General features: G+C 35.2%; 1 protein-coding gene and 1 long non-coding RNA gene across 3 annotated transcripts in view; both read right to left on the bottom strand.

The window, feature by feature from the left end:
- LOC110692666 (S-adenosylmethionine carrier 1, chloroplastic/mitochondrial-like) overlaps positions 1-19,447 on the bottom strand; it is a 37,776-nt gene that overhangs the window by 8,323 nt on the left and 10,006 nt on the right. The gene's annotated exons all lie outside the window — the stretch shown is intronic.
- On the bottom strand, positions 1,346-2,439 carry LOC110692667. The gene is made up of 2 exons (XR_002505509.1): positions 2,295-2,439; positions 1,346-1,664 (listed from the first exon to the last, which is right to left on the bottom strand). It is a non-coding gene; the product is annotated as an uncharacterized LOC110692667 (long non-coding RNA).

Genomic DNA, 19,447 nt, shown 5'->3' with positions numbered 1-19,447 from the left:
GTTTGCATGTATTACTATAGAGAAGCTATGAAAATCCACTGGTGAATTGGTTAGCCGATCACATAGTTGATCAAATTACCGAACTTACCATCATCATATTCTATCGATAGATCTTGAATTATAATAAGAGGTGATGTTAGAGGAGTGAATATGCCACGTTTAATTTCATCGTAATTTCAATAAAAGGTTGGGTTTTACTCTATTTTGTAGTAATAAAAACAAAAACCGTTGGATTTTCAATTTCTAAGCATTGTACTTATTCTCCTTTGAGAGTTGTAAAACAAGATTGGTAAGTGGAAATGAATCGCCACATTGGTATAATATAAATCTCGGTCTAGCAACATACAAGTGGTAACTAGAAAAAGTTGTTCTTAGATAGTGAATACGAGTGTTTATTGAGAATTTCTCATTCTTCCTACAAGGTTTTACTCTACTACGATATTATATAACAAAAAAAAACATAAATCTAAAATACAATTTTAATGGATATAACTATATACAATTTGAATTGTTTAAAAAAGTGCAATAACAAAAAAAAAAAAAAAAAAAAAAAAAATTAAAAAATTATAAATAAATAAAAATGTATGCCTTCGCTGATTCCTCTACACTTAATGCCTTGGCTGGGACGGGGATTGAAGTCATGGTTGCCATCCCTAATGACATGCTTAGCCGAATGAACATGCTAAAGAATGGGTTAAGAAAAATGTTACCAAACATCTTTATGATGGAGGAGTTAGCATAAGGTAATATGTATGTAAGATCATTTCAACATATGATTTTGCAAGATATATTAATCATAATTATATGAACCACTTCCCTCGGTTACGGGTCCTCATGCAATGACCTTGATGCTAATGGTAACATTTCATATGCCTTCAACATGTATTTCCAGATGAATGATCAAAGTGTCGAAGCTTGCCAGTTTGACGGCGTTGCTACGATTACGTCCACCAATGCCTCCCAACAAGGGTGCCTATTTCCAATAGAGGTTGAAAGTGCGGCAATAAGGATTATCAAGGTTCCAACAGAGGCTGTTCTTTTGGTTTTTACGCTTATGTTGTTTTTGTTGCTGTAAGGTATCCCAAGTTAGTCCTTAGTCCTGAATCCTGAGGTAATAAACTCTTCTCAGATTTTCTTGTACAATAGTCATATACAAGGATTTTCTTGTATAATATAGTCATGTACAATAAATTAGCGAGAGATAGTCTCACCTACAACTTGCCCATTTCTTATGTACTACACCCGAGCTGACAATAGACCATGTTAGATCCAAGCAAAAAGATCTTTTGAGAAAAAATATAAATCATCCAAATTACAAACAAACAATTTCAACCATCAAATATCATTTTCAAGAATAATAAAACAAAATTTTCTAACATTTTGCAGCAAGAATCCATGCACAGGCTAGTGTCTACAAGATTATCAGCCAGAAAAAGGAGCTTGATGTTTAACAAACACTTCTAAATAGATCAGACAACACTTTCAGTTTACCAAGTGAAAATTATATGTACACACAATGCCATTGTAGGCAAGGGATAGTGAGGTTAGCTTGTGGTTCCTGGTGACTTTCAGGTCATTTCTCGAAAAATAAAGAGCTTCCAGCCTCCATAATTGCCTAAGACAGGATCTTCTTAGCAAAGGGGTTCATCAACTCAGCCAGGGACCTGTACAAGAAAACAATGGTAAAATAAATCAGCAAATTCATAATAAAGTAATTTAGATTGTAATGTCATGGACATCATTTTCTTTACCTCGATGATCTATTACAGGCTAAAGGTATCATAAATTATGAGACCTTGACAGTAAATATTTTTTATAGACTGTGTACCTATATGAAAGGCGAAATTTCCACAACCTTTTTAAGCCATCTCAAATCACAGGCCACTTTCTAGCTAAGTTACTATACTTTGAATTTTCCTATGTTACCCTTGATTGTTTATTTTAAGGGACACAAGGAGTAGCTTTCTGCTAACAAACCCTTTCCATCTGCTCATGTAATGAAGAAACAAAATCAACATGTTTAGGTGCAGGGTAGCGGTCTAGTGGATATGCAAATAAAGATGCACCCTGCAACATAGTTTTATATGGCTTCCTTTACCTGCTAAAGCTTAGGATCTCCACAGATGACATGGCTGCCTTAATGATAAATAGTCATTTATTTTTATCACAAGCAGCAGCTCTCTCATTGAATTCACTTACAGTCAATTTACAGATTTTAATGAAGAGGGCAAATTCCAACTTACAAGGGTCAATGACATAGCCATGAATATAATAACACAGCTAAAGAATCTTACCACAGATTCAAAACTTAGTTATCTCTTATATGAAAACTGAGACTTAAACTCCTTCTCTAGCTGTTCTCTCGATTCTGTTTTTGCTGCCATTACAACATCTTCAAGGAATCCTCTTTGTGGGAATTCTTCTGGAACAAGATTTCTGTAAATCAGCTTCCTTCTTTTTGTTCAGTAAGCTGTAAATTATTCCCTGAAATATGATATATGAATGATTACTTGATTAAATTGAATGAGCAGCCAAGTAGATAACAGGATGCAAGATACAAAGATTTCGAGGCTAGCAGAGATCTCAGGTTGGTACTCTAACAGACGAGAACAACATGGAAGACAAAAGGCCAATGCACTGAATTACAGAAGACAGAAAGTACAATAAACAACCCCTCAAGTCAGCAATGTTCACATTTCATGGTAACACCATGTGAGCCAATTCATTTAAAAGTAGCATACTTCATGTTTCTAATTCCTTGTTCTGCACATCCTTTACATGTAGCCAATCACAATCCTCGTAAAGTCCAGTAGTATTTAATTATTTATTTTCTAACGATTCTATACTTGATGAGCATCTTAAGAAAATCACCTATTATAGCAAGTCCACCACTCAACAGAACAACTAGAGGGCCGTAGAGGGTCAAATAATTCCAATTTCTAAATTAATTGTTCAAAAGTAGTCCTTATAATTCAACCTTCCCTCCTAACTTGCTGCTTCCCAAAACATCTTTAAAAAAATCCATCCAAAGCATGATTTCCTTCACTCAATTTAGGTTACCAATCACAAGGAGCTTCAATATTTAAAAAAATTGAGCAAGTCAGGACATTTGCATAGATGAACAATATCATAGGTGCCTAAGGTTATTTGCATGAGTTCTTTACATAGAATATAGTCACTAAAAAGAAAAACAAAACAAGAATTAAAGGCAGGTTGGTATTAAGCTGATTTTAATTTTGCAACTTTCATTCATCTGGACGGGCAGGTTGGTATTCATTAGGATAAAACACCGTTACTCGGGTCAGCATTTCAACAGCTTCTGCAAAATCGAGTGGCAATTGACATACACCTTGTACGTAGTTGGCAGCAGTGATTTCTGACTCAAATTCACACATCCAATTGGGAGCTTGAAGATGAGGATTATTTGATTGCGTTATTAACTCATCAACCAAGCCGGTGACTTCTCTAAAATTAGCAAAATCTAAGCACCAAATTCGAGGCAGATATGCAATATGTATATACTCTGCTGGATCATCAGACCATTTGTATTGGATTGGGACCATTGCTTCTGCATTATCCCCCATTTCTCCATCCTCCTCTCCCATTTCTTCATTCTCTTCCTCTTCCTCTTCCTCTTCCTCTTCCTCATCAGGAAAACGAGCATCACTGTCCAATGAACCTGAATTCACCAGCTGATCTGAAGTATGAATCATTTGGCAAATTGAACTCCTACAATATTTATAATACATGAAACTAATAAGTCCATGTCAACATCAAAGTAGGTGAACTACTCCGCACAATTAATCAAAAGGAAGAATCTCAATAAACATAAGTTTGTAATAGTAGGAATTACTTCATTTCATTAGTAGAGTTGCTTTTGAAAGTTCCTCCCTGCCTTCTGTTTCCGATGCAATTGATAATCATGCAGACTTTGGTACTCTGAGCATTTGGATAGCTAAAAGAAACTGCAACATGTATCATATATCAACAATTAATTTGTGAAGGTTCAATGGGCACTCAAGAGGGGGGGGGGGGTGAATTGAGTGTTAAGTAATCGTTGGCTAATTTTGCTTCTTTTCGGATTATGTGTGAGGAACCAGTTGTGCTGGTTCCCGTACGCAGCGGAATATAAATAAGCAATAAAGAAGACAACAAATTTAACGAAACAAAGCAATAAAGAACACAACAAATTTAACGAGGTTCAGCCAACTCAGGCCTACGTCCTCCTATCCTAAGTTCTTTATTGATCTACTCCGAAAAACAAAGACAAAGAACACTCTGCTGTTCCCTACTCCGGGAACCAGCAAACCCCACACTCTACTCCGAGTGTGCTCTCGACTTACACTCGTAAGCCCAATGTGTTTGAACTCACAAACACTCACCCAGCCTTTAACCCCTTTGTTAAAGACTCAATACAAGAATCAAGAACTCCCCTTTGATCTCACTTCTACGAAGCTAATTAAGAGAAAAAGTTTAAGTACTAGAATGCTCTTGTATATGACTTGATGAATGGGATTAGTGCTTAAGTATATGCTCTCAAATAATTGCTCTTTTAATTTCTGGAGAGGCACACGAAATATGTGAAATAAGATGAGTTTATATAAGTTTAGATTCCTAAAACCTAGTTTCCTTAAATCACACAATCTTAGAGAATAAGATATAATGTAATTTTAGGAAAGTTTTTATCTTATTTGATTTAATCACAAAGATAGAATCAATTAAGATAAATACTCCTAGTTTTTAGGTAACCAAGAATATTTCATCTTATTTCCAGCTGCACAAAATATTTTCAAAATAATCTTTTCGAAAAAAATCTTTTTGTAAAATCTTTTTCCAAAACGGCAGCTCGAATACAGTGAACCTGGTTCCCCGACCTGGTTCCCTGAATTGAAACATGTTATGAAACCTGTTCCAACTTTGTACCAGATTTCATATCATACTTCAATATACTTTTAAGCACTTATATAACCCAAACATGCAAGCATACTACGGAGCATATTACATGAAAACCTAGATAACATATTAAAGCATAAATCGTCTTTTCTTCATGTAATCTTCAAGACTTGAATCTTCCTTGAATACTTCTATTATGAGCAAACAATCTTTCTTCGAAATATCTTCGAAAGGCTTCTATGCTCCAAGTCTTGGAATCAACTCAACTACTGCACATGTAACATGGTTAATGCACAATAAAGAGTATGTGACTGCTTTACCACGTAGCAACCATGGAAACAGTACATACTGGTTCCCTACCAGTACATAACACTTTTATCATATAACTGTTCCCTGTATAAAGACAAGTTAGTTCAATAAGAAAACTCATGTAAGTAATAACTTGTCTGGGGAAACAGTGTTCTATGTTAGCTGGTTCCCCCAACTGTATCGAACACTTTCAAGGACCTGTTTCCCTTAGCTGTTTGTCATCATTCAAAACTATCAATCAAAACCTAAGGGACTCAACAAATTCCCCCTTTTTGATGATGACAAACTTTTGAAGTTCCTGAACCTGTGAACATGCTCAAAAGGAAAACCGTCAAAAACTTCAAGGACTCAAGACTCTTTGGAACAAGTCAGTTAGGCCAACTGGTTCCCTAAACAGAAAATAGAAAATACGAAATAAAAAGACTCAAACTGACTCAATCTAAACTAGCTAAACCTTAGGCTTCAACTTCAGACTACTTCCCCCTTTTGGCATCATTAAAAAGTATCCATAAGTAAAAGCAATGTGCACAAGTTAATGTGCTTATCCATACAATGGCATCAACCACCATTCAAGCATTATGCTGCAAAAAGAGATTAGCCAAACAGTTCATACCATAGCAGAGTTAGTAGTTCATACAAGCCAACAAAGTTCAACCAAAGAAGCCCAAATCCATCCAAAAAGAAAGTTCATGGAATGGAGAGAAGTAGACAGACCAACAAAATCAGTTATTTTAGAATAAACATGAGGGTGAGGAAACAAGAACAGAAACAGCATCACTCCTCATCATCATTCTCGTTCCCTTCCTCCTCCTCAAACTTTGCAACATCTTCTGTATTATCATCTGATTCCTCTTCATCTTTGTCACCATGCTCTGCCAAAATCATTATATTACTAAGCATATTCTTGTGATTCCCCAATCTGTTTCAAAACCACTTCCTGACCTGCTGGTTCCTCTTTTTTTTTTTTTTTTTTTTTTTTTTTTTTTTTTTTTTTTTTTTTTATAAATCATGAGAGATATGTACTGATTCAGAATGTTCTCCTTGTTGCATAACGAGTGCAAAACTAGCATCACATCAATCAAGCAAGGAGGTTCTTGCTGGTACCCTTTTTCTCTTGGTTCCTGGAACAGCGTCAATGGACTGTTCCTCCTGCACCTTCTCAGTGAACTTCTTTAATTGAGTTACTCTACTTCGTACCATGGTCTTAGCAGTGGGTGTCTCCTCATAATAACCAACAACCTCTATTTCATCCTTTTCACTTTGACTTTTCTGAATTTCCTCCAACTTCGGGCTTAAGGACATTTATGCTTCCTTCTGATGTTCCCCCTGAGACTGAGCTGGTTCCTTGAGTGAACAGTAACCGAATGAACAATGATGAATTTAAAGCATACGAGAGAGAGAAAGAGAATTTCGAGTGATGATGATTGATGATCTGCACAAAGGGTTAGTGTATATTTTTAACAATGAAGCACAAAGAGAGAAGAAGGAAAGAAAAGAGTTAGTTGAGCCAATAAAAAGCAACTGTAAAGGATATTTTTAAATTGAAATCAAAAATTTGGTAATTATCTTTTACCATAATTATCTCAACCAACTATAAATAAGGCATATGATATGTTTGCCTTTTATATGGGATTAAATAACTGAAATAAGATAAATTCCTTCCAAAAGGAAATATCTTATAGTAATCTTCCGAAAATAAAAGATATTATCGGATGACATATCAGAGCTGGTCTGCTGTTTCCCTTTGCTGGTACCTGTATAGAACCATGTCACGCTGTTTCTGGCAATTCAGCCTGATTTCACCTGTTTCTTACAACAATGATTCTCAATCCTTTTGAGATTTTGAACCATCTACACAACACTTGAAAGATATCAACATAAGTATGTACACACACTATACAAGAGAATACCATTCTAACCAATCATTGAAGGAAGTAATTGAAGCCAATACCTAAAGTCTAACTAGACCTAAAAGGACTCTTAACCTACAAAAAGACTCTCTACACAAAGGCTTTGTGAAGATATCAGCAATTTGATCTTCACTTTTACAAAACAACATCTCCACCAATCCTTTTTCCACATTGTCTCTTAAAAAATGGTGTCTTATTTCAATGTGTTTTGTCTTGGAGTGTTGCACAGGATTCTTTGAAATATTGATTGCACTAGTGTTATCACAAAAAATAGGAACACTTTTATAAATAACACCAAAATCTTTCAGCTGGTTCCTTATCCACAGTAGCTGGAAACAGCATGAAGCTGCAGCTATATATTCTGACTCTGCTGTGGATAGGGCCACTGAATTTTGCTTTTTAGAACCCCATGATATAAGACAAGAGCCAAGGAAGTGTGCCATACCTGATGTGCTCTTTCTATCAACTAGGAAACCAGCATAATCTGCATCTGTATATCCAATGAGATCAATGGTACTGCCTTTGGGGTACCACAAAAACAGATCTGCTGTTCCCACAAGATACCTAAGTATCCTTCTAACAGCCTTCAAGTGAGATTCCTTTGGATTGCTTTGAAACCTAGCACACAAACCAACAGAAAACACAATGTCAGGTCTACTAGCTGTTAGGTAAAGTAGAGAACCAATCATTCCTCTATAAAGCGTAGCTTCAACATTTTTTCCCTTAAGATCAGCATCTAATTTTGTAGATGGGGGAACAGGTGTATCATAAGCTTTGCTGTTCTCCATGCCGAATTTTTTTCAGCAGCTCTTTTAAGTACTTTTGTTGATGGATCATTATTCCATCATCCATTTGCTTAATCTGCAGCCCTAGGAATAATCCTAGTTCTCCCATCATGCTCATTTCAAATTCACTCTGCATAAGATTAGCAAATTCATCACATAAAACCTGATTAGTAGCACCAAATAAAATATCATCAACATAAATTTGTACTACAATCAAGTGTTTCCCCCTGGTTCTTATGAACAAGGTCTTGTCTACTGTTCCCCTCTTGTAATCATTTGCCATCAAGAAATTGGACAATCTTTCATACCAAGCCCTCGGAGCTTGTTTCAACCCATATAATGCTTTGTCCAACTTGTACACATGTTGGGGGAACAGTGCATCTTCAAAACCAGGTGGCTGCTCCACATATACTTCTTCCTTTAAATATCCATTGAGGAAGGCAGTCTTTACATCCATCTCAGGTTCAGGGGTGGTACCTTCTTCTGTTCCCCCTGAACTCATTACCTGTCTATTATTTGAGGAACCATCAGGACTTGGTTCCCCTTCAGAGTCCTCATTATCTTCATTTTCTTCTCTAGGCACTTCATCATTATCATCTGGTGGAGTATTTGGTAGGCCTAGATCTGCTTGCACTTCATCCGTGGGACCAGTATACTGGTTCCCCGTGAAATCCATCAATCCAATCACTTCATCAGGTTGTACCTGCGCAATCTCAGAAGACATGTTAAATTCATCAAAAATGACATGGACACTCTCCTCAACACGAAGAGTCCTTTTATTAAAGACTCTATATGCTTTGCTGTGAGAAGAGTATCCAAGGAAGATTCCCTCATCACTTCTAGGATCAAATTTATCAAGCTGGTCCTTCCCATTATTATGCACATAGCATTTACATCCAAAGACACGAAAGTATGTGATGTTGGGCTTTCGACCTTTAAGAAGTTCATAGGGAGTCTTATTTAACTTTGGTCTAATGAGACCTCTATTCAATATATAGCAAGCAGTGTCAACAGCTTCTCCCCAAAAACTCTTTGGGAGACCACTCTCAATGAGCATCGTCCTCGCCATCTCCTCAAGAGTTCTATTCTTCCTTTCTACAACACCATTTTGTTGAGGTGTTCTAGGGGCTGAGAAGTTGTGATTAACTCCATGTTCCCTACAATAATCAATAAAGTTAGCATTATCAAATTCAGTACCATGGTCTGATCTTACCGAGACCAGCTTGTGGGTGAGCTGGTTCTCCACTTGTTTCACCAATGTTACCCATTCTTCAAACGTTTCATCCTTTGTGTGTAACATCATTACCCAAGTGTACCTAGAATAATCATCAACCATAACACAGACATATCTATGACCTCTTCGACTTTGTACTCTCATGGGACCACACAAATCAATGTGTACAAGTTCGAAGGGTCTGCTGGTACTCAAAACAGTTTTAGGCTTAAAAGAGATTTTGACCTGTTTCCCCCTTACACATTCAGAACAAACTTTATCAGCTTCATACTTAATGTTAGGAAGGCCTACAACTAAGTCACGTGTTTTAAGTTTGTTTAGAAGTGTTAGGCTAGCATGTCCAAACCTCTTATGCCAAATCCATTGATTATTGTCAGAAACAGCTTTCAAACAGATGGACTTGTCTTGAGGGATTTTATCTAAGAAGGTGATGTAAACATCATGCTTCCTGGTTCCCTCACATACAAGTTCTCCTGTTTGTGAGTTAACTATGTGACATAGGTTGGCTTGAAACTCAACTATATTACCTTTGTCACATAATTGAGAAATACTCAAGAGATTATGTTGCAAGCCTTCAACATAATAAACATCATCTATTGCGTTAGAAAGTGTCTTACCAACCTTACCTAAACCAGTGATGGTTCCCTTGCTGTTATCCCCAAAGGTGACACTTCCTCCATCAAAGGCCACTAGTGAAAGGAATTGATCTTTATCCCCGGACATGTGTCTTGAGCAACCACTGTCCAAATACCAATAGGTGTCTCCCTTCACTCTAGCCTGCAAGAGCAAATCAAACATTAGTTTTAGGAACCCAAACATACTTGGGTCCCTTTTCAACAACATTAACATCTTGTTGATCCTTTCTTCTCCATACATATTTTACACCCTTGCTGTTCTTATTAGCACTAATTTTCTTAGCTGGACATTCATGCATTTTATGTCCATTTTTACCACAATGAAAACACACATGCATCTCTTTAGTCATGACATACTTGCCTCGTTGATATTCTTTGATCCAGGTGGTTTCTCTGGGAGACCAGTTAGTCCTTGTTCTCTGTCTAATATAACCAAGACCCACTTTTCCTCTGTTTCCTCTTGATGAAGTCAGGTAATTTAAGGATTCTTGAGCATTCAATAATTTGTCCACATGTCTATGACTATCATTAAGTTCTTTTTCTCTGGTTTCAAGTGTTTTAGTTAACAATTCGTTTTTCTCTTTAAGAAAATCAAAGTTACTTTTTAAAGCTTCGAATTGTAGATTAAGCTTTGAAACCATAGAGTCAATAGACATGTCAACAACCACTGGTTGCTTGTCCTTTTTCAGTTGATTGATTTCCGCATGCAAATCACAAATATTACTTTCATACTTATCAATCGTATTACTGACATCTACACTGGTACCTGTAGGGGAAACAGTGAACTGTGCAGCTTTAAGTGAAGCAATTTCCTTGTGAGAGTTTTCCAGGTTGTAAGCCAATGTTTCAAAGGCCTTCAACAAGGAAGTTCTAGTACACGAATTTGCTTTACTTATAGCTACTGAAAAATCAAGAGTATCACTAGTGGTTGATAAGTCTCTAGGGAACCAGGAGGTCAGATCCTCTTCACCATCAATTGGTTCAAACGATCTTTCCTTTTCTAGTTCCACTTTACACTTGTCCAATTCAACCTCTAGTTCTGCTACTTGATTTTTTAGTTCATAACAGACTCCTTCTAGATGATCACAACTAGCAATAGCAATATTACATTCACCACGTTTTTCTTTTAATTCTCTTTTGCAAGTTATGTATGTTTCACTTAGTTTATAGCATTCATCTAGTAAGGAATCAATACAAGCAAGCATATTTTCTCTATCATATTCATGCATATCTTCTCTAATTTGCTCTAAGCTTACCTTGCGTTCATGTAGTACATCCTTCTTTGCCATAAAGCATTTGTTGAATGTACTGGTTCCCCCTCTGGTTCCTGGACCAGTGCTGTTTTCCTTGATGTTTGTAAAGGCAGTTAGGCAAACATCTGAGTTGGGTGATCCTTCTTCCTCATCTGACCCTGAGTCAGAGTCTCCCCACATGGAAGCTATCATGGCATTCTTGTATGCTTGTTTATCTCCGGATTTAGACTGTTTGTCATTCCACTTAGGACAATCTCGAATAAGATGTCCTTTTTCTCCACACTTGAAACATCCTGTAGAAGAAGAATTAGAGTTAGATTTTTTATAGTTTTTAAAATGCTTACCTTTGAAATTCTTTCTTTGATCTCGAAGAGATCTCTCAAATCTTTTTGCAATCATGCTAATTTCATCTTCATCATCTTCTACTGTTCCCTTAAGCGCCATGCCTCTTGCTGGTTCCTTCTCAGACTTAGAGTCAATCAGCATCTCATGAGTCATAAGGGAACCAATCAGCTGTTCCAGAGACAAGGTAGACAGATCCTTTGCTTCGTATACTGCTGTTACCTTGGCTGTCCATGCATCTGTTAAACTACGCAATAATTTTCTCACAAGATCCTCGTCAGATAAATTTTTACCAAGAGATCTAAGATCATTTACAATAGTCATAAACCTACGAAAGCAATCATTGATTTTTTCATTTTTATTCATGGCAAACAATTCATATTTAGACATGATTAAATCAATTTTAGACCGTTTTACCTCGCTGGTTCCCTCAAACGCAAGTTCAAGGGTGTCCCATATCTCCTTAGCACTACTACAGCCAGAGATACGATTTGTTTCGGTCTCACCTATTGCTTGTTGTAGTATTGACATTGCCTTAGCATTCTTCTCCAGCAACTTGTAATCAGCAGTGACCAATTCGCTATCTTTCTTGGGAACCTGGTTCCCCTCAACATCTGTCTTGAGAATGATATTAGGACCATTTTTAACTACGAGCCAGCATTCATAATCAATACCCATGATAACATTCTGGATCCTGTTCTTCCACCAAGCATAATTATTTCCATTAAACTTGGGTGACTTGTTGTCATAACCGATTGCACTTAATTCTTGAGTACTCATTCTTAACTCCTCTAGATGTTACTCTTTCGAGAAGCTTAGGCTCTGATACCAATTGAAGGTTCAATGGGCACTCAAGAGGGGGGGGTGAATTGAGTGTTAAGTAATCGTTGGCTAATTTTGCTTCTTTTCGGATTATGTGTGAGGAACCAGTTGTGCTGGTTCCCGTACGCAGCGGAATATAAATAAGCAATAAAGAAGACAACAAATTTAACGAAACAAAGCAATAAAGAACACAACAAATTTAACGAGGTTCAGCCAACTCAGGCCTACGTCCTCCTATCCTAAGTTCTTTATTGATCTACTCCGAAAAACAAAGACAAAGAACACTCTGCTGTTCCCTACTCCGGGAACCAGCAAACCCCACACTCTACTCCGAGTGTGCTCTCGACTTACACTCGTAAGCCCAATGTGTTTGAACTCACAAACACTCACCCAGCCTTTAACCCCTTTGTTAAAGACTCAATACAAGAATCAAGAACTCCCCTTTGATCTCACTTCTACGAAGCTAATTAAGAGAAAAAGTTTAAGTACTAGAATGCTCTTGTATATGACTTGATGAATGGGATTAGTGCTTAAGTATATGCTCTCAAATAATTGCTCTTTTAATTTCTGGAGAGGCACACGAAATATGTGAAATAAGATGAGTTTATATAAGTTTAGATTCCTAAAACCTAGTTTCCTTAAATCACACAATCTTAGAGAATAAGATATAATGTAATTTTAGGAAAGTTTTTATCTTATTTGATTTAATCACAAAGATAGAATCAATTAAGATAAATACTCCTAGTTTTTAGGTAACCAAGAATATTTCATCTTATTTCCAGCTGCACAAAATATTTTCAAAATAATCTTTTCGAAAAAAATCTTTTTGTAAAATCTTTTTCCAAAACGGCAGCTCGAATACAGTGAACCTGGTTCCCCGACCTGGTTCCCTGAATTGAAACATGTTATGAAACCTGTTCCAACTTTGTACCAGATTTCATATCATACTTCAATATACTTTTAAGCACTTATATAACCCAAACATGCAAGCATACTACGGAGCATATTACATGAAAACCTAGATAACATATTAAAGCATAAATCGTCTTTTCTTCATGTAATCTTCAAGACTTGAATCTTCCTTGAATACTTCTATTATGAGCAAACAATCTTTCTTCGAAATATCTTCGAAAGGCTTCTATGCTCCAAGTCTTGGAATCAACTCAACTACTGCACATGTAACATGGTTAATGCACAATAAAGAGTATGTGACTGCTTTACCACGTAGCAACCATGGAAACAGTACATACTGGTTCCCTACCAGTACATAACACTTTTATCATATAACTGTTCCCTGTATAAAGACAAGTTAGTTCAATAAGAAAACTCATGTAAGTAATAACTTGTCTGGGGAAACAGTGTTCTATGTTAGCTGGTTCCCCCAACTGTATCGAACACTTTCAAGGACCTGTTTCCCTTAGCTGTTTGTCATCATTCAAAACTATCAATCAAAACCTAAGGGACTCAACAATTTGCATAGCGAGACATTGTAGTCTAGTATGAGTAGCATCAATGAATTCATAACACCATAATTGAAATGTAAACATGTTTATGGGTGGCATTATAATGAGTAAATGTCAATGTAATTGACTCATACTCTGATTGACTCCAGAAAATGCAGCTATGTAAGTTACTTTTTTTAGGGTTGCCGAAGGATCTTACTTGCATTTTCCTCAACTGTCAGATCATTAGTAGCCTTGCATATGCTGAACAATAATGTCCTTAGGTACTTCTGCAGTGCTTCATATAAGCCTGCAGAGATACAACACAACCAAGTTTATTAGCTACCGTACGCAAGTAGTAATATAGCCAATTCATAATAAAACACAGCAGTCAAATAAGTTAGATGTTAAAATCAGAGTGTACTCTCCTTTCTCCGTCCAACCTATCAGTCGACAGGACTCAGCCGTCTCAGCATCCTCTGGCATTAGCATCTTTATCTTCATGTCTGATGATTAACACGAATTTTCAAAACAAACATTATGTTACAGTGCCAGGTTATCATCTTTAGACACATTAATGAAGACAACAGAAGATTACCTAAAGCAGGAACATTCTTATCATTGAAAGATTTCTCTGGAAATTGGCATCCTATGTAATGAAGCAAATTCATAATCTGAAATACAAGTATCTTTAATCAGAAAATACTGGTTACACCTCCAAAATGTCCACCTAATTGAGGTCGTCAATTGATCACTTAATTAAAATATATTTCTCGTAGCACAGTAAAACCAGCAGAAGATAGAATTAAAGAGGCTTGAAAATGGGACATTAAGCTCACATTATATCAATATATAATCAAATCTCCAGAATTAAGTAACACTTGTAACACAGTAGTTCAACTTCCACTAATATAACAATGACGAAGTACGATCTCCAAATATTCATCACAACTGCTTATCGAACAATGAATCCGTATGATTGATACAAATTCAAATTACAACTGAAATTAAACTTAATTCTCACAAAATCTATCACTTAACATTCAATTACGAATTTACGAGTACTTAGACATTTCTGGAAATACTTTGCATAAGCAATAGCTCGCAAACTCAACGATAATAGTGATATTAGCTGATGAAACAATTAACACAAGGATGAAGATAGCTTTTGATGATCACGTGCGTTGTAATAATACAAAATTAAACCCTAAGCTAAGTAGAAATTCAGGCAACGAATCACCAGAAACTCAATATCAACGGAAATTCATGAGATAACACAATTAACACAAGGATGAAGATAGATTTTGATGATCACATTGTAGTAATTCAAAAATTTACCATAAGCTAAGTAGAAATTCAAGCAACGAATTATCAGAAGCTCAAAAACAACAGAAATTCAATCGATGACTGAATTTACACAAGGATGAAGATAGATTTTGATGATCACATTGTTATAATACAAAATTTAAAACCTAAACTAAGTAGAGCTTCAAGCATGAAGTATCAGAAGCTCAAGATCAACGTAAATTCAATCGATCGAACAAACGATAGCAAATTTCATCAACGATTAAGCTAAGAAACTGACGTTTGAAATTTCAATTTGAAAGAAATTTACCAGAACAGCAGATTGTTCCTGAGCCAATTCCTCTTCCTTCATCAGCTGTGCGACTACCTGAAACCAAAGGAGAAGCAGAGAATTGAACTCAGAGGTGTAAGAATGATCCGAAAACAGAGAAGTAACGAGAATGAATGAGGATTTTTGGAGAGAGAATGAGAGATGAACCGCCATGTTTGTGAGCTTGGAGAGAGAAACTTGCACTGCAAAATTAGAAAGGGAAGTGGAAGGTGGGTTTGAATTTGAAGGAGAATGAAAAATGGTGAAATTGGGCTATATATAAGATCGCGGGAAAATTGGGGGAAGAGAATGTTCAAGGAGTTTTTTTGTTTTTTTTTGTTTTTTTTTCGAAAATGACGTTGAAGGAGTTTGCATGAGTAACTTGCAACATTTATTACGTGTGGTCTGTGTGACCAAGTCACATACTCCTCTCTAATTTTATTTCGTTATATGAAGTTTTGTTAAAATTGTCTTATTATTTAAATATTACTTTTATTTTTCGTAAAAAAAAAAAAAATTACTTTTGTTGAAACTCATTTTATTTGCTTTTTTTTTGTTGGAATAAAACTCATTCTACTTACTTGATTTTTATTCATCTGAGCATAATAAGTTTAAAATTATAAAATTTGATCATAACACTTCCTTAATAAAGTCAATTTATGATCAAAATAATTTTGTTAGACCTAATGGACCAAATGCTAAAATAAGCTTCAAAGTAATTCTTATTTGAACTTGTTAGAGTTTATAAAACACACCACACACACAAAAAAAAGGGAATAAAATAAAAAACTTATGAAATAGCTTAAAATAAGGCCCCTTTTACTTCACCTTATTTTTGCTAAGCTGAAATTATTTTTACTAAATTGTAATTATTTTTGCTGAACTTAAATTATTTTTACTGAACTGAAATTATTTTTACTGATTCCCTGTTATATTTTCTTCTTAAAGGTACTAATTTTTAGTGAACAAAACTTATTTTTGCTGAACTGAAATTATTTTCTGAATATTATTTTTTTTTAATGTGAAGTGAACAGGGCCTAAGGAGAACATTATAGGATCTTCTCTCCCCGCCTGTGGACGTAGGCAACAACGCAACGCATTATTAGTGAACCATGCGTAGTTTTGAACCGGGTACATATTTTGATTATTAGATGCGGGTCCATAGCATACTAATTGATATCTCAAATTGACAAATAGGTAAAATGAAATACTAATAGCTTAGTTCACGCAAATTTTAAGGTGCACCATGGTGCACCTAGAAATAGGTGCACCACACTTATACTTTTGAACATTTAGTAAAAAAATCTGAACAATTGCAAATTTTAAACATTTAGTAAAAAAAATCTGAACATCGCATATTTTGAACATTTAGTAAAAAAATCTGAACAATCGCAATGCACTACGCCTCTACTTTTGAACATTTAGTAAAAAAAATCTGAACAATCGCAAATTTTGAACATTTAGTAAAAAAATCTGAACATCACAAATTTTGAACATTTAGTAAAAAAAATATGAACAATCGTAAATTTTGAACATGTAGTATATTAAATACAACACTATATAATAAACATCAATTGCTTGATTTGATTGGTATGAATATTTAAATCATTTGATAATTTTCATTTGAATAATCTGAGAATTGTTAATGAGGATAATGTTTAATTTTTATATAGAATAATCTGAGAATTGTGTTTCCTTATGTTTTAATCTCTGTTATAACTATATAATTGGACTAATTAGAGGATAATGTTTAGTAATGTCGAATTTGCCGCTTCATGTAATGTATAGAGATAACAATATTGAAGTAGGAATCATAGAATGGTATGAGCTGGAGTTGTGATTTGCGAATCATCTTGGAATGATTGATTAACATATGCAAAACGAATGGAGAAAGCCCTAGTTCCTCATTATGAAAAATACTTGCGTTTCTCATAATGGCAATTTGAAAAATAATGTAATGTTTTTCACTTCCTGAGCTGCTGAGTCGGATTCGTGGGGACAGCCTATGTGTCAATCTGTTTTAGGAGAAACTACTACTGTAGGAGTAACTGGCACATTGTCATTGGCATTAGAATCACTATTAAGTTGCTCGTTGTTGCTAATCATTTCTGCAGAGAAATACAGAAAACAAGTCAATAACACAGTAAAATAGAAAATATAGCTTTAATTATATTTGCTCATTTTTTTTATATTTGTTCATTCTAAGTTTATTTTGCTTAATAACAAGTCAAGTACACAATAAAATGGTAATTATATTTGCTACTTCATATTTTAAAAGGGTAAAAGAGGTATTTTAAAGGAAAGAAATTTCTAGGGTGTTACATTACATCATTAATCTTAGTTGTTGGATTTAATACAATCTAACGGTTGAGATTTGTTCTCACATAAGGGACGAGTTCTCACATAAAGGGTGGTTCTCACCGAATCTCAACCCTATATATATATATATATATATATATATATATATATATATATATATATATATATATATATATATTTCTTTTATTTTATTTATTATTTATATCTAAATTAATAAAGTCGAGATGTTTAAATAAATAATAAAAATAATTAGTCTAATAAAAGTTCAAATATGAGATTATAGCAAATAAAAATTTAAGATATAATTATTTTTATTATTTATTTAAAGCATCTCGACTACCGACTTTGAGTTTAAATCAACAAAAGAAACATAGATTTGACTTTTAACATCCAAGCCTTTACAACTTTCACTAAAAACATCATTACATAAATGGAGTTGGACGGACAAGTTGCACATGAGCACCTTTTTATAGGACAAGGAGCGTACTACAAAACACAACGCAAATAGAGCAACTGAAAATAATGAAACTGTTTTGATCATAGCTTTATTTTATTTGGTAGATGAGTTCATCGCCAAGTAAGATCTTCAAATGGGTAACTTATATATATGACCTTTCATTCATAAGTTGTTCTTGTTGAAAAAATACGGAGCAGCTTTTACAAAGTCAAGGCTTGAGAATCCCAAAATAAAGTACGGACACCTACTTTGAATAGCAAATTTCAAGAGTAATTTAAAAGTCTCTTTTTTCAAACAACTTAAAACAGATCCTAAAGTTAAATCAATTTCAAAATCAAGAGAAATATATACTACCTCCGTTACATAGTAGTTGAAGATCTAAAATATTCCAAAGTTGTAAGTAATATGTAACGGAAATATTATATGCAAATTAATAAAAAAAATACAGCTTGGAACCTTAAAGGCCCAATCCAAAACCCAATTTAAAACAATTATCCAAAGCAACTAACACACTTCAACAAACCAAACTATAATAATAGTTATTCAAATAGCTAATAAAGTGATAATGCAAGTTACTGCACTGGATTTATCCAAGGAACTGGCGTAGGCCAGTACTGGAGCTCAAGTCTGGTAGAAGAATAGAACTGTTCAAAACGTCCCTGAAGTCCTAGCCGAATTTGACCCAAATTCTTCAAGCGATGAGATGATCCTATATTACTGAGAAACACCTTATTCTCAGCAGTTAGGACATATATCATCCGATTATTAGTCGGGTGTATATGGATAGTACGTATGCCACTTTGACGAGGTGATCTGGCCTGGTTAAAGCTCGTGACATTGTAGGTCTTCCAACATACCTCATTATTACTATTATTATTCCCATTGAGATCCAATTCATTGTATGTCATTACTAGACGGTCGCCCTTTACATAAACCGATGAGCCCTTATAATAAACTTCGGTAGGATTCATGGCAAATTTAGCTAAATAGATTGAAATCAATCTCCCTCCACATTCTAAGAGGTTTCCTCTCCTTAAACTATTACATGTTGGTAGAGTTCTGGCCTCAACAACTCGGCTTGAAGTAGGAGTCACATTGAATGGATCAAACAACCCGAAATATACACTATAGAGAACACAAACCATTCCCTTACAAACCACACCCTTTAAAGGTGCTATGCGGCTCCTAGAGTTAGGGGGTCGCATTAACCTAAGATCAATGTCTATCCAACTACAATTCTCCGAGCAGAAAACCATGAGGTTCAAAGTAAAGGATGGATCATATGCCCCATTTTTGGGAATCACCATCGTGGGACGAACAACGACAATAACCCTAAACTTATAATCAACACGTCTTTCAATGACATTATAGAAAGGGTCTTCACACACTAAACAAGCCCATGATGTGTCGGTCCACGACACTCGAGCTGGA

This window comes from Chenopodium quinoa, unplaced genomic scaffold (genome assembly GCF_001683475.1).
Source record: "Chenopodium quinoa cultivar QQ74 unplaced genomic scaffold, ASM168347v1, whole genome shotgun sequence".
Taxonomy (NCBI): Eukaryota; Viridiplantae; Streptophyta; class Magnoliopsida; order Caryophyllales; family Amaranthaceae; genus Chenopodium; species Chenopodium quinoa.
Note: the sequence above shows the minus strand (reverse complement) of the source record. Positions and strands in the feature narration are given on the sequence as shown.